Source organism: Pholis gunnellus (genome assembly GCF_910591455.1).
Source record: "Pholis gunnellus genome assembly, chromosome: 13".
NCBI lineage: Eukaryota > Metazoa > Chordata > Actinopteri > Perciformes > Pholidae > Pholis > Pholis gunnellus.
Genome location: NC_136540.1, coordinates 15,635,705 through 15,651,442, shown reverse-complemented (window position 1 = coordinate 15,651,442; position 15,738 = coordinate 15,635,705). Strand labels below are relative to the sequence as shown.

General features: G+C 40.4%; 1 long non-coding RNA gene across 1 annotated transcript; it reads left to right on the top strand.

The window, feature by feature from the left end:
- The first annotated feature begins 12,107 nt into the window (after positions 1-12,107).
- LOC306705510 lies at positions 12,108-13,789 on the top strand. The gene is made up of 5 exons (XR_013767340.1): positions 12,108-12,281; positions 12,562-12,615; positions 12,714-12,804; positions 13,031-13,105; positions 13,198-13,789. It is a non-coding gene; the product is annotated as an uncharacterized lncRNA (long non-coding RNA).
- Positions 13,790-15,738: the final 1,949 nt, after the last annotated feature.

The following is a 15,738-nucleotide window of genomic DNA, read 5'->3' as shown; positions in this document are numbered from 1 at the left end:
TTAAGGAGACTTTTTTCGATACAAAATAAAATGTTATTTCTTTTTTTAATTTCTTTATGAACTTTGATTTCTATGACGCTCTCTTCGATTAAAAATCTCGCTCTGTACCCCAAATGTGGCTCGCTTGGGTCCAAGAGGAGGTTTCATTGTTTGTTGATAGTATAATAACATCCTGGTTCACTTTTGGTTGCTAAAAGTGCTGAAGTGAAGTATAATATATATTACATATGTCACAACATGTTTAGATTATAGAATATGGCACTGGTGCTTAATACTCAAACCATCATGAATGCTTTGCTGTGGACGGTGTGGAGATACTGACGAGTCCTCGGCTGAGCTGAGCTGCTCTAAGTTGTGTCCAGTAGGTCATTGGTGCCTGTTATGGTGTAAACCAAAGAAGCTGCTGGTGTAAACCAGTGAATAAGAAAGCTGTGGAGCTGAAGGAGGAGTCCTTTCAGGCTGGTTGGTGGTCGGCCCAGAGGACTCCTGAAGCAGCAGACATGGAGGTTTCATATATAAAGATATCTTGGTGCATTCAGCACCTGATTTACTGAGGCAGCAGCTCATCAGACAAGTCTGCTGCCATTCTAGCTGCTGCATGTGTGTGTCCACCTGGATACATTACTGTCAGAGATGATGTCACTGATGATGTCACTGATGGGCTTACCTGAGCAGGTGAGATCCAGGATGAAGGAAGTGGAAGCTGATGCTACACAATCCTTCAGAGCAGATCCAGACTGAACACAGCTAGGGTAGATCCTCCACACAGATCTCTCTGAGGACTCCTCTCGCTGTCTGTTAGAAACAGCAGAGCCACAGTCCAGATCTCTACAGGCAACAGCTGCTGTCTTCAGGCTCCAGCCAGAGTGATATACTGGTCTCCATTCTCCTTGATGTTTCACCTCCAGTGTTCCTGCACAGCGACTGTCTCCTTCCACCAACCTGACATGTTCTGAACAGAAACAAGAGAGTCGTCCGTAAAGAAATGAATTTAATTAATAAAATATAAACTAACACTTGAATGCTGGTTATGCTTCGCTGGGTCTTTATTTCTCTTTTCTTTCTCTACTTACCTGTTGATGTGTGATTTCCTTCAGCCTGGAGTCCTGGAGAAATAGACACATATTTGTTGTTTAAAGTAAATATAATAGAAATATATTTGCAATTTACATCAAAAACGTATTGTGATGTTGTTACATTAATATTCAGACAGTTGAACCTGCAACTGTGTTAAAAAACAAGACTGTGTTTAGATCAGTGGCGGCTGGTGGAACATGTTCTAGGTAGGGCCATCCAATCAATTTCAGCAAACATCCCAGAATGATTTAATGCAAAAACATTAAGGTATCAAACACGCATTACTACTTAAATATTTAACATTTATTCCAACACGAAAAAAAGCAGTAAACAACACTTTGATAAACACGTCAGGACATCTTATTTTAGTCACCCTCACAGGCAATTCAGTATAATATCATATAATATTCAGTATAACATATATGTAAGAGCCAGTTTTTTGTATTTTATGTTTATTGCAATAGTATGTGTGTTATGCCCTTTAGAATGTTTACCATATAATAGAGGTAATTAGTAAAGGTAATTGGTCATGTTGTAGAATGTGCTTCACATGTATGTCTTTACCCTATTAAGATAAAGGCTCCTCTATTCTGTCCTGCTATTGGATAATATTTGGTTGACTCCTTTAAGTAGGTTTTCAGTGCCAGTTAGGTTTTGATGAAGCAGGATGTGGAGCAACACTTTTTCTGACCGCAAATTAGAGATCGCAGAAGACCGCAGATTAAAGATGTTTTAGTTATAGCCAGCAGAAGGTCAATGTTTTAGTACTCCAGTTATTGCACAAGGACTTTGTTTATTTTTTGTTTACATCGAAGAATAAAACTACTTCTAACTACGAGCGACGTGCCTCATCCTTGGACAGCTAACAAGACAAGTTTAGCCTGCAATAGCTCATGGTGGTCTACGTGAGTCAGAACCCTTTACATCCTGCAAGAAGTGGCCAAGAAGGACGGTAAAATAAGCTGCCACTACAATATATATACAGTATAATATACATCGTATAATAATCAGTATAATATAAAACACACGCATACATATATATATATATAAGCTATGATGAGTTTTCACTGTTAATTTACCATCTCTATTAAATGTTGACGCCTCAATGACCAAGTTGTCATGAAACTATGTAAAAGAAAAGAAGTTCACTTTGCCTAATATGTAGCTTGAGAGAGTTCTCATGTGTACCCTGGTGTTCTCATGTTTCCTTACCTCCTCATCCCTCATTCCCTACCCCAGTGTTCTCATGTTTCCTTACCTCCTTATCCCTTACTCCCTACGCCGGTGTTCTTATGTTTCCTTACCTCCTCATCCCTCACTCCCTACCCCGTTGTTCTCATGTTTCCTTACCTCCTCATCCCTCACTCCCTACCCTGGTGTTCTCATGTTTCCTCACCTCCTCATCCCTCACTCCCTACCCTGGTGTTCACATGTTTCCTTACCTCCTCATCCCTCACTCCCTACCCTGGTGTTCTCATGTTTCCTACCTCCTCATCCCTCACTCCCAACCCCGGTGTTCTCATGTTTCCTTACCTCCTCATCCCTCACTCCCTACCCTGGTGTTCTCATGTTTCCTTACCTCCTCATCCCTCACTCCCTACCCTGGTGTTCTCATGTTTCCTACCTCCTCATCCCTCACTCCCTAACTGTCCGTGCTGGATCTGTCCCCGTTGTTTTCAAAAGCTAAATAAGTTATTAGCATGACTGCATCCAGCTAGCCAAACCTGTCTGGTACAGCTAGTAGAGAAGTAGAGAAGCTTCATGTATTGCCTCCCTTTCCCGCTAGTCTGCTGTCTGATTGTGAGGTCAGGCTGATCTGGGATCAGCTCTTTGGCCTGAAGTTTCTCCTCAAACTTCTCCTCTCAAACGGGACTTGGAGGAGTAGTGCTCGCGCTGGCGCTCACGCTCGCCTGAAGAGACTTCTCCTGACGAGAACGCGCAGCTTGGGGCCAAATCGGCCAAATCCCAATGTCCCCCCTAAACCCTCAAACCCTGAACCCTCAAGGACTTACTGACGTCACCTGGTAAGTGGGTGAGTGTGAGAGACTGTGAGGGCTTGAGATGGTGTAAATAGGAACGGGACAGCACTTTGCTGCAACATATCACGTTACCATGAAAACGACAAAAAATATGATGTATAATTGTGTGTATTTATTTTATACTTTGTATTCCCTGATTTGAACGTCTTCCAGACTCTTTCCTCTCAAGATGATAAGTACGTTCGTATAATCTACTCGTTTTTGTCAAAACAGCTTCAATGACAAAATCAAATATTTGATGAATAAATAAATAAATATTCTCTGATTTCATGTTTATTTTTTGTTCCATCTTTAACCCTTAATATTTCTGTGTAAATGTAATACACCAGGCTGAACACACGTGATCCGTCCTCTTTGTTTACCTTTTGTTTTTTACTTATCCATGTGTCGAATGGTTACCCCGTGTTTAACGTCACATTGCTATGACTTGTGGGTAATTCCCACGGAGAATCGCCATTTTAAGTTTCAGACGTGCATAGTGAGCTAGCCAGCACATTTCTAATAAGGATTAATTTGGGATTTCTCCGTTTTCGCCCTGAAAATCGACTCAAGGTATGATACAGTTCTAATATTTGGCAGTGTTGGAATTGTGCTTTCTGTGGCTTTTTGGCTGTAACTATTGATCGGCCCCACTAGCTGCGCGTTCTGAGACGTGCACACAAGCGGAGATGATGAGCAGACAGGCTACATACAAAATCCCCTTCAAAATAAGAGCACAGGATTTCTTTTTCTTCTTTTTTTGGGGGGTGGGGGGGGGCTCAAGGTGGGGCCAGGCCCTCTATTGACCAGCAGCCACTGGTTTAGACGTCTCCTTCTGTTTCAGCCAATCACAGAAGAGGAGATTAAAGGGTCTTATTTTTTTGTGACAATACGACAAAACAAGACATTTATAATTTTTTTAAATTTAAATTGTTAACAAGGGCTTCCCTCAGAAGGCAGAGCATCGTGAGGGGAGAGGCTAAAAACAGAGAAATGTCCAAAGTTAAGAAGACAGCAGCTCACATCCAAATGTTTCCAATACACACCATTACTACAATCACAACAAGCTTTGTGTTGCTTGAGGATACGAGAACCTTTCAGACAGAAGCAGTCATTAGCTGAGAACTGCTGTTGAAGTTTCTCTGAGTACAGTTGTTTAGCATCTTTCACCTCATGGCTGAACCTGTGCTCTTTAAACCTGTCCTTGTCTCCTCTCCTAAACACTTCCTCCTTTTACAACCTTAAGAGTGATTTATGCTTGCTGCATCCGTGAGGCGTCTCGAGTGTTTCCCCACCAGTGGCTGGAACACGATGCTGATAACTACTACTGATAATAACAACATATTATATTGATTATTATCAGGCAGCAAAGAAAAGGGTTTAAAATGGTTCAGCAAATCACAGGCAGCGACTCATGATGCTCTCTCAGTACTCAGTGATGAATACATTGTGTTTTCTGTGAGTGCTTCACAATAAAAGCCCCCATTGTGATTGTCTTGTTGAGGTGTTTTAATGTGAAGCAGCAGTAAATGCTGAGTCAGCATTAGCAGTAACTCAATGCTGCTCTGATCCATCTGTAGGAGAGTGAACAGGAAACAGTGAGGCTGATATCAGATTACAAACAGCCTCCCTGATCACATGCTGCATTCTGAAGCTATGGAGGACTCGACCACCAACAGTATAACACACTGCACACAGAGATCATTACTGAGTATACATTGACTGCATGAATATGAATTTACTACAAACATAATCAATAACTTATGATTTGATTAACATGTTGGATTTTAACTTGAATGTGTTCGTTCCGGAAACATCCCGTTTTATAAACTAAGAGGAAACTTTTGAGGAGTTTTTTATTTTAACATGGAGGCTGGTACAGTTCATACAGTCAATAATTCATCACTTTAATTGTTATTATTCACAAAGAATTATTTATTTATTTTGAAACTTTTTCATTTGATCGCAACAATACGACCTCACTCCATTGTCTTCATGTTTAGTGTGTATGTGTGCTTGTGCGTATGTATGTGTATGTGTGCGTATGTATGTGTGTGTGTACGTGTGCGTGTGTATTTGTGCGTATGTGTGTATGTAAGTGTGTGTGTGCGTATATGTGCGTGCGTATGTGTGTGTGTGTGTGTACGTGTATGTGCGTTTATGTGTGTGTGTGTGTATGTGCGTATGTATGTGTATGTATGTTCGTATTTGTGTGTGTATGTGCGTACATGTGTATGTGTGTCTGTACCAGTGTGTGGGTGTGTATGTGTATGTGCGTATGTGTCTTTGTATGTGTATGTGTATGTGTGTGTTTGTATTTGTATGTCTGTATGTTTATGTGTACGTGTGCGCGTGTGTTTGTGCGTATGTGTGTATGTAAGTGTGTGTATGTTTGTATTTGTGTGTGTATGTGCGTACATGTGTATGTGTGTCTGTACGAGTGTGTGAGTTTATATGTGTGAGTGTATATGCGTATATATGTGTATGTATGTTTGTATTTGTGTGTATGTGCGTACATGTGTATGTGTGTCTGTACCAGTGTATGGGTGTGTATGTGTATGTGTGTATGTGTATGTGTGCGTATGTGAATGTGTTTGTATGTGTGTATGTGCGTATGTGTGTGTGCGTACGTGTGTATGTATGTGTGTATATATGTGTGCGCGTACGTGTGTATGTGCGTATGTGTGTGAATGTGAGTTTGAGTGTGTGTGCGTGTATGTGCTTTTGTGCGTATGTATGTGTATGTATGTTCGTATTTCTGTGTTTGTATGTGCGTACATGTGTATGTGTGTCTGTACGTGTATGTGTGTATATGTGCGTACGTATGTATGTAAGTATGTGTGTGCTTATGTGTGTGTGCGTATGTGTGTGTGTACGTACATGTATGTATGTTTGTATTTTTGTGTGTATGTGCGAATGTGTATGTGCGTATGTGTGTATGCGTATGTGTGTGTGCGTACGTGTGTGTGTTTATGCGTGTGTGCTTATGTGTGTATGTGCATATATGTGTGTGCGTTTGTGTATGTATGTATGTGTGTGTGTGTGTGTGTGTGTTCTCTGATTTAAAGATACAACAGTAATATTGTAATAAAACACATCTTCTGTTAATCAGAGTCCTACCTGAGCTCCACAGCAACATCAGCAGCATCAACAGGTGATCCATGACGTCCAGGTAGACCATCTCTCTGCCCGTCTCTCTGCCCATCTCTCTGCCCGTCTGAGTGTCTGTGTGCTGTCCTCAGTGTATATCTGCGTACAGGAAGAGGTGGAGCTTTACTGATGGCTTATCTGTCTTTAGTTTTACAGAGAAGAGTCTCTGTCACATGATCAGCTTCTTCTGTCCACCATGTTCCAGTGTGACCAGTGGATCAGACACTTCTTCACTCTGGTGTCTTGTTCTCACTTTGGTCTGACACCAATCTGTTCAATTATTGTCCTGTTCAGCATGTGGGCTCATGGAAGTATAGAACCATAGAACTATAGATCTATAGAGCTAGACAAATAGAAATATAGGAAAGAGTTTCACTTCTTTATAGTTTTAAATCTTTTGTGTTTGTTTGAGTCTTATTATAGTAGTTTCATATTTTCTTGTAGTTGTTTTACATGTTTGTGGTTTTCTTTAACTTTCATGGTTGTTTGAGTCTCTCTGTAGTTGCATTATGTCTCTCTATAATCATTTTGATATAATGAGTCCGTCATGAAGCTGCAGGATGTGTTCAGATCTGAATCCATTGGTCCATCTGACCTTCAATCAACAGATCAATATCTCTGTGAGCACATCCAGCACCTTCCTGTGTGTTGCTCTGGTGATCTTACATCATGTGTCGTCAGTTTGTTTCTCCTTCACTGAATAGTTTCTCGTGATGTATTACTTCTGATGATTTAGTGAACTCCTAATTCAAACTGACTCTGTTGTTGCTCTTTATCAAGTTTCTCCTGAGAGACATGGAAGTACTCACATCTTTTAATGCAGTAAAAGTACTAATACGACAGTGTAGAAGTACTCTGTTACAGTGAAAGCACTAATACGACAGTGTAAAAATACTCTGTTACAGGGAAAGCACTAGTACAAAGCTGTATTCTCTAAATCTGCTGTGGGAAGTGGATGACGAAACACCACCTGAAGCTCAACCTGGACAAAACCGAGCTACTGTTCCTCCCGGGGAAGGGTTGCCCGCACCGTGACCTGTCCATCACCTTTGATGATACCGTGGTGACGCCAACTCGGACTGCGAGGAACCTGGGTGTGACCAGAACGACCAACTGTCGTTCTCAGCAAACATTGCATCGGTTACACGCTCCTGCAGATTCCTGCTCTATAACATCAGGAGGATTCGCTCCTTCCTCACTGACGAGACGGTGCAGGTGGTCATCCAGGCTCTTGTCATCTCCCACCTGGACTACTGCAACTCTCTACTTGCCGGAGCCCCGGCGTGTCGGCCATCAGACCTCTGGAGCTTGTCCAGAAAGCTGCAGCTCGCCTGGTTTTCAATCGCCCCAAGTTCTCCCACACAACTTCCCTTCTCCGTGCTCTACACTGGCTCCCTGTAAGAGCTCGCATCCAGTTTAAGACTCTGGTGCTAGCCTATAGGGCAGTGAAAGGAACAGCTCCTTCCTATCTCCAGGCCATGGTCAAGCCCTACACCCCTGCCCAACCACTTGTCTCTGCTGCCTCGGGGCGATTGGTTGCCCCTTCGCTCAGAGGTCCCTGCGGCCGACCGACCCGGTCACGGCTGTTTTCTGTCCTGGCCCCACAATGGTGGAATGACCTCCCCACTGATGTCAGGAGAGCGGAGTCGCTGCCCATCTTTCATCAGGCTGAAAACTCACCTCTTCAAGAAGTACTACCCTGAGCCTTCCACTTAGCACTTATTGTATTCATACTAGTTTGTTGCACTTATTGTTTTCGTTTGTTTCTGCACTGTACGTTTGCTCTGGTTTATGCTCTTAGATGCTCGTTTAAAAAAGGAGATGCACTTATGACTTCTGGTGACTAGTAGTTCTCTTGAATACCTGTGTTGAATTCACTTATTGTAAGTCACGTTGGATAAAAGCGTCTGCTAAATGACTGTAATGTAATGTAACATGACCAAAGTCACTAATAACACACTTTAGGTTGAACAGGGAACATGTGTTAGTAGATAACTTTGGTATATTTCTCTACTGAGGCAGCGTGAGTGTAAGTCTGAGCTGCTGTTACTCAGATGAAGAGGAGGACTTGTTTTCTTCACCACAGCTTCTGAACTGCGGTTGTGTAAAACTGATTCTATCTGATTTCACAAGAAGCTGCTGACTGATAGCAGATTATAGGACTGTTTCCATGACAGGCTGAGCTGTTCCTATCAGATGAAGTGCCTTCTTCTTATTTCTGCTAGATGTGTTAACATCAGCAGGTACAGCTACTGACTACTGCAGTCTGTGTGGAACTGTGACTGTGACAGTGTAGAAATACCCTGTTACAGTTAAAGTACGAATACGACAGTGTAAAAGTACTCTGTTACAGTAAAAGTACTCATTATGCACAGTGGACCACTTCAGAATAATATTATTTTATAGTATTATAATGATTGAAGCATTAAAAGAGGACCTATGATCTGTTCTGCTTCCTCCCTGTCCTTTAGTGTGTATTATATATATTTATATATATCTTTGTACATCAAAAGGTTGTAAAGTGAATATTAAGTAGGTGTGAAGTGTGCTTTGGGTTTAAAAAAAATAGTTTGTAAAATGCTCCACGGTGATGAAATAAAGGTCCAGTTGTGAAATAAATAAATATTGTTTACCTTCAAAAGAAAAACAAGAAAAACAGGAAGCGGTTTTTCAAATCTGCATATTGAGATATATTGATTATATAAAGACTTTTCTTTTTATTTGCACAATAAAAAATGAAAAAGCTTGAGCGAGTATAACCGCTCAACTATCTAGATTCTGATTGACTGGAGAAAAAACTTTATTATACTTCAATAAAATGAATGAGAAACATAAAGTACAACATGGTTACTCTTTTTAGGATGTATACAGAGAACGGGTGGATCAGTAATCACACTCACTGTCTCTGACATCATGGAAACACATGGTGCGTTCAGGGACCCCGGGGAAACTCGTCATACAGCCGTTTAAACAGAGCGAAACATGCAAGAGTCCTCTTCAGGGTCACACAGTAAACTCTTCTCTTATCAACATGGGACACACTACATCCTCATTGAAACAATGATGATTTAATTCAGTAAATAATTGATTAAAAGAATAAAAACAAGGGTTTAAATGTGAACATCATCAACTCAGAGAGGACATTGATGATCCACATCCACCACTGTCCAACAACCAAGATGCATCACAGTAAAGAGAGACATGGGGAAAAGTCCCAAAATGACTCCTAACGTCCTTTCCTAACCACTTTTCCTTGACCTCTATGGTAAACGTCATGGGTTGCGGGTCGCTGTCTCTGGAGCTTCAGCCTCCACCAAATATTTCATCCATTTAATGTAAAAGAGACAAAATCAGATGAACAAAGAGGTTATTAGTTCACAATGAGGCACTGATGATGAATCAGTTAAACACTGAATAGTGAAAATGGAGGATTGATACTCAGAGTCTCACTAACATGGAAGATGTGTACAAACACTCACCAAGTAGTTTATTCTTTTGTGAATTTGTATCTTTTTCATTTAGAGGCTTGTTCAGATATTTTGTAGAATGATATTTTGTTGAAGTGTTTGTATCTCACGGTCACCTCGAGTATTAATAATGTTGTCTTGTGTTGGAATTCTGTAAAAACATTATTCATATTATTTTATTCTAATAAATCTAATCTGCTGCATTTGTGAGTTTACTGCAGAGAACGAGTCTAAACATTGAATTATTCACGTTTGTCATAAGAACATAATTTACCTTGATCGTGTCCTAAAGCTCTCATCATGTTGATGTAAACGTCTCATCTGGAAACAGATCCAATGCAACGATCTCCATCCAACTGAACAAAGTTATGAAGGTATCACACTTATTTACTCACCAGTTGTCACTCTACTGTTAAATTGATGGACCTTTATCATCTCTTAAGGTAATTATGACTTTATCTGTTGTTGTGGGTCAAACAGAGGTTCTGTAGGAGTCGTTATCGACCCAACTACACGACAAGAAACGAACATATTATATTTAACAGTTAAATAAACACGCACGTCTCCGTTGTATCACGTCACGTTTCGTCATTAATGCATGTAGTTCATAGTTATGTACATTTACTGCTCCATGTGTGTTTGACAGCATTAGCTACTAGTTACTTAGTAGATTAAGGACATCAGACTAAATATACTCAACTAATAAATGATGATGTGTTATTACAGATTAAACTACCAGCAGTGTATAAAGCCATTAAAGTGATGAACACATTAACGCCTCAATAATTATATTTATAATGTATAATATTCTGCATCATAAGTACTTTTATTTTTGCTCCTTAAAGTTTTGATGCTCAATTTTTGTGTACTTTTACTAAGTAAGACTTGAATGCAGGACTTTTACTTGTAAAAGAGTATTTACACCATGTGGTGGTATTAATACATGTTTTTGTACTAAAGTACAAGATGTGTAGACTCCAGGTGTCCCCCCCAGAAGAAGCTGCATCCACCCTCTGGCTCCTCTGTGATGACACAACGCTCACATGCTCCTGCTGAAGCCATGGGTTGGTCTGGTTCCCTGTTTGTTTTAGAGAGATGTACACGCTGTCATACACACCATCATTCCAGTGATTTAAGTCATACCAGCCCAAGTACAAGAAGATATTCATGTTGGACCCCAGCCACCCTAGCCCTATTTTTAGGCCTCTGCTCGAAAAATGCATACCCATACTAAAGAGAGTGATCTCTAACTACAAGGTCTATTTGAATAATTGTGATGTTATCTATCAGTGTATATGTTACTGGTTAAGAGTAAATGAAGATGGCACACAGCTCAAAATGTTCAGGTTCGCCTGAAAAAAAAATTATTTATTTGAAATAATGCAGCTGAAAGTCTAAACTCCCAAATCATAGCACAAAATGTGGCTTTAATAAAGTGAAGCAAGCCAAACTTATAGAGGTTTCAGTATGGAGAGGTCAGGCGGGGTCGAGCCAAATTCTCATTTTGGTTGAGAGCTGTTGCAGCCATTCTAATTTTATATACTATATAACTATATATTTCACTTGTTTTATCACTAATAGTGTTCAATCTATCTAATACAGCAGTTTGGCATCATTTTGAGAGCCTCCATACCTGCATGTAGAAGCCCGTTTTTTCTCACAGACACACACAGAGAGTAGAGACAGAGTGGCTGGGATTAACTGTGGATTTGGGCCGTTTTTACCGGCGAAAATCATCTCAAGGTACGATGCGTTTCAATTTTTTTGCCGTGTGGCTGTGTATTGTTTTGGTGGCTTATTGGGTGTAACTTTTGAATGGTTTGAAGGAGAGACATTTGGAAGATATGGCTGGATTCTCTGAGAGATGCTCATGCGGTCTGATCCATTGTTCGTCCATGAAAGCTTTTAGCTTCGTGATGGTATCTCAAAACAGAGTACGTAGCGCGCCGTGTCCTGGCAAAAAATACAAGAAATTGTGGTAGAACTTGTAGATTTTACACTTTGTGTATAACTGTGTTTTGAGTGAGTAAAATAGCTTCCATGGTCCATTTGCCCAGAATTTCTGCGTTACGTAGGTATATGATATCTCATAAAATATCATTTTATTCATTCTCAGAATGTGTGTACATGTGTGTACTCTGTCGCCCCCCCTAGCCCCCCACCTGGGGGGCTCTCGGGCCCAACATTCTTATTCTCGTCTGTTTGCATCTCAGTGATGGATGAAGATGAAGAGCTGGAGAGAGGGATGCTGAGTATCTCTCCTTCAAAGCAACATGTGCAGAGCTGTGAGTAGATGTTTGCTGTCTTTTTTAATCATGTATTCTATTCAGTATATATGATATGTTTTTTGTTTGTGTTTAACAGCTGTTTCTGCATCTTCATCAACAGCCAGACAGCAACATGCTTCAGGAACAAAAAGAGGTTTTTCACCAAAAACGTTCTGCCGTCAACCGACATCCCTGGGACCATGACTTCTTATCCCACATGAAGACTTGAACCGTTCTGTCTCATGTTTTGGTGTTCTACTTGTTGTCCTAGTGACTATGAATTGATACCAGTCATGATGAGGGTACGTATCACTCTTTGTTTTCTTATATGGATAAAAAGAAACAGTACGTATGTATGAAACTGCTGTGTTACTAACGCATGAATGCATGTGTTTGAAGTGTGCCATGTTGCTTCACCTGCCTAGGTTACATCACAAACACACGTGTATGAATGAAGTATATTCTTTATATATTAATGTGAGAAACAGTCTGTGTCATTGGATAAGGCTGAGAAAGGTGAAGTAACAATACTAACAGTAGTGTTCAAAATATAAATGACTTACAAGGTGTTTTCCGTTGTAGAACCATCTGCTGCACTGGCTGCACCAACTCATCTGAAGGGTTCACAAGTAGATGGTAAATGCATCCAACATTTAAACGTATCCGTCGTATTCACTGTGCTCATATCTGTTATAAACCATTGATTATGTTTTGTGATCCTTCTCTCCTTGCAGCCGCTGCTTTGATTGTAAAGAGACCTGAGTGTGTGTCTGCTGCCAGAAGGAGCAGGTCGTCCATCGACAGAGGCGACTGTCGCAGTTCCTGGTGTGTATTATTTGACCTGTGATTTGCATCTTAAAATATCCTATATGTAGTGTCCCATCAAAACTGTTGTTAATTCTTTAAAGTTACTGCTGCACTGTATTCGGACAAAAAGTAGGCAGCACTCCAGTGTCCAGCTTGCTGAGTTTCACGGACTACAGTGTAGACGTCATGTTTCATTCTTGCTTCACGTTACTGTCAATAATAACATGTTTAATATTCTCTATAGTGTCAGAGGCCCCCCTGATTTCTCCTGAGATGTCTGCGGAGCCCGGTCAACTGTCACCTGCACAGAGAGATCAAAGTTAGTATTAGAATGTTTTTCATGTCAAAAAGATTAAATCAAGACGCACCCAAAATCGTACTAATTTGCTCTGTTTATTCTTGTCGGACTAGGTGAGCCGTTACCCAGACCGTGAGCTGTGCCCATCCGTCCTCCTCCACAGCTCCCTGGCTACGACCAGGAAGTCAGCCAGTGGACCTGTTCACAGCAGCAGAGGATCTGGATGAAGACAGAGCTGGAATCCGTGGGTCTCTGGCCAGGCTCCTTTCCTGTGCGCAACCTCATGAAGATGGCCTCACTGTGGCGTTTCCCTCCCCAGCCAGAATGAATCGACAGCATCGCTGATCTTCCTTCCCCAAAGCTCTTTCAGCTGGAACTGGACGCTACAAAGAAAAGGGTGGAGAGAGGACTGAATCCCAGCCCACGGGTCACAAGTGTGGATTCTGTCAGATGGATCTGAAGCAGGGCCCAAACAGTCCTCACATTCATACGGGGTTCCCTGGGGTAACAGGGAAGGACATTTACTGCCCTTGGAAAGTATTTCCCTTTTATAAAGACCAGACCAGGGCATGGAGAAGCAGACTAGCTGGAATGAGTTCCAGGGGTCTGCTTATTATGAGACAGACAAAATGAGATGGGAGGTTGAAAAGGGAAAGTAAGAGAAAAGGGGAGTGTTTTTTCATTATGGTATTTGTTTAACATATTTGTGCTGTGTATTTGTGACCTTGCATTATTGGCTCTGTGTTCAATATTCACTGTCCCTGTTTAATAAATATATTTCATTCACTAATGTTTACATGTCTCATTGATACGTGAATCATTATAGTGAACAGTAAAAACTACAATATAATAGGTTAATAGCCATAAATAAGTCAAGTACTTGATAATCTATCTGTCACTACAATCTAGTGATAATCAGTAAACAGCAAAGTTTGATAAACATTTCTTGATTTATAAATAGCTCTTTATCATTGGTGTGTGGCTTAGCCCCAACTGAGACTCAAAACTGCGTCCAGGAGCTGAAACCAGTGACATGAAAGTGGATTTTGAGCACATTGGACAGCGTTATTAATGCTGCAATTTCATTGGCTGTCAGCGTATGCCAACTATACACGGCTTGTCATACACGGCTTGCCGGCAATTGACAGGCGGAGACACTGTCCACTATACTAACGAGGAGGGGCCTGGACGTACATGTGACTCCATCCAACGAATCAACGTGATTCAGGAAGTCAGTTATGTCTGATATCGCCCTCTTTTTATGATTATGACTGTTACAGTACAAGTTAGAGTACTTGTAGCCGACGTCATCATCATTATCTATAATCTATCGTTTCTTTATACAAAGTAGAATGTGTTTCAGAAAATTTCTCAACCATTCAAACCATGATAGAGATGTAACATTACATGTAATATACTGCTAAGGTACTGTAAAAGGAGGTCTACGTTGTTAATGTTGCGTGCAAGTTTAATGGAGAACCTGCAATTAGCAGATTTCAATAGCTGAAATAATTCCTTTGCTGATGTTATGAAAATACTGTCATCAAAAACTCAATACTTCATTTAAACATTGTAAAAATACGACAAATGAAAATAACTTGTAATCCCAGTCTGGGACTCGAACCCCTTTACACACAATAGGAGACCACTCTTCACCTTTGAGTGACAGATATCTCCAGCAGCAGCATACAGACCACAATAAACACGCTATACACGGCGTTTAAAGCACATGTTAAGATTAACATGGCTCTTTAGCTGCTAAACGTTTCACTGTGTTCACCACAGTCCCTGTGTTTTCATCAGTTCTCCACTAGGAGGAGGCAGAGGTCCCATGAAATAGTGTTACAAGAGAAACCAACACGGTCAGTGTCAGAGCACCAACTCCTAGAAAGATCTTTTTCTCCTTTTCATCTTATTTCAGTGTGTAAATGAACCAACCGAGCTAAACTAACATGTTGGTGCTGAAGCGGTTGATGCAGAAGTTTGGACAAGAGTCAAATTTGTCCGATCCTTTAATCAGACATTGAGCTGTACACTTACACATCTGTGCGTAGATGTGGAGACATCTTTAATGACCCACAGAGAAATACAGATGCTGCAGTGGCACATAGACCTACGCAAGTACAGAACAATAATAAAAATAGAAGTAGATATTACGAGAGAGTAATTAAAGACAAAATGACAGTGGTGGTTAATAGCAGCAGAGTCAGCAAGTCTTATATGTAAACAGAGTACACCAGGTAATGAAACGGTTTGTATTAATGTAGCAATCAATAATATACTTAGTTTATAATGTAGTAAGACAGAATAACATAGTATAGTAAAAGGTGCAGCGTAATAATAATTATATAATATAGCCCAATGGTCATTGTATTTAAATTGGGCATACAAGAGTGTCATATTATTTCCTAAATTCGGTTAATTCAAAGTTTCTTTTGAAATTCGACATCAGAGATGCTTTAAGAACATTTAGCGACATATTAGAGAAGAAAAATAAATACTATTTAATGTGAAAAAGTACTCTAATCTTTAATTAGTAGAAGGTAGTAATACTACAGCATAGAAATAATTACAGGTAAAAGTCCTGCATTCAAAGAACATATATATTCATAAAAGTACTCATTATACAGGATGGCCCTTGTTATTTCATTCAT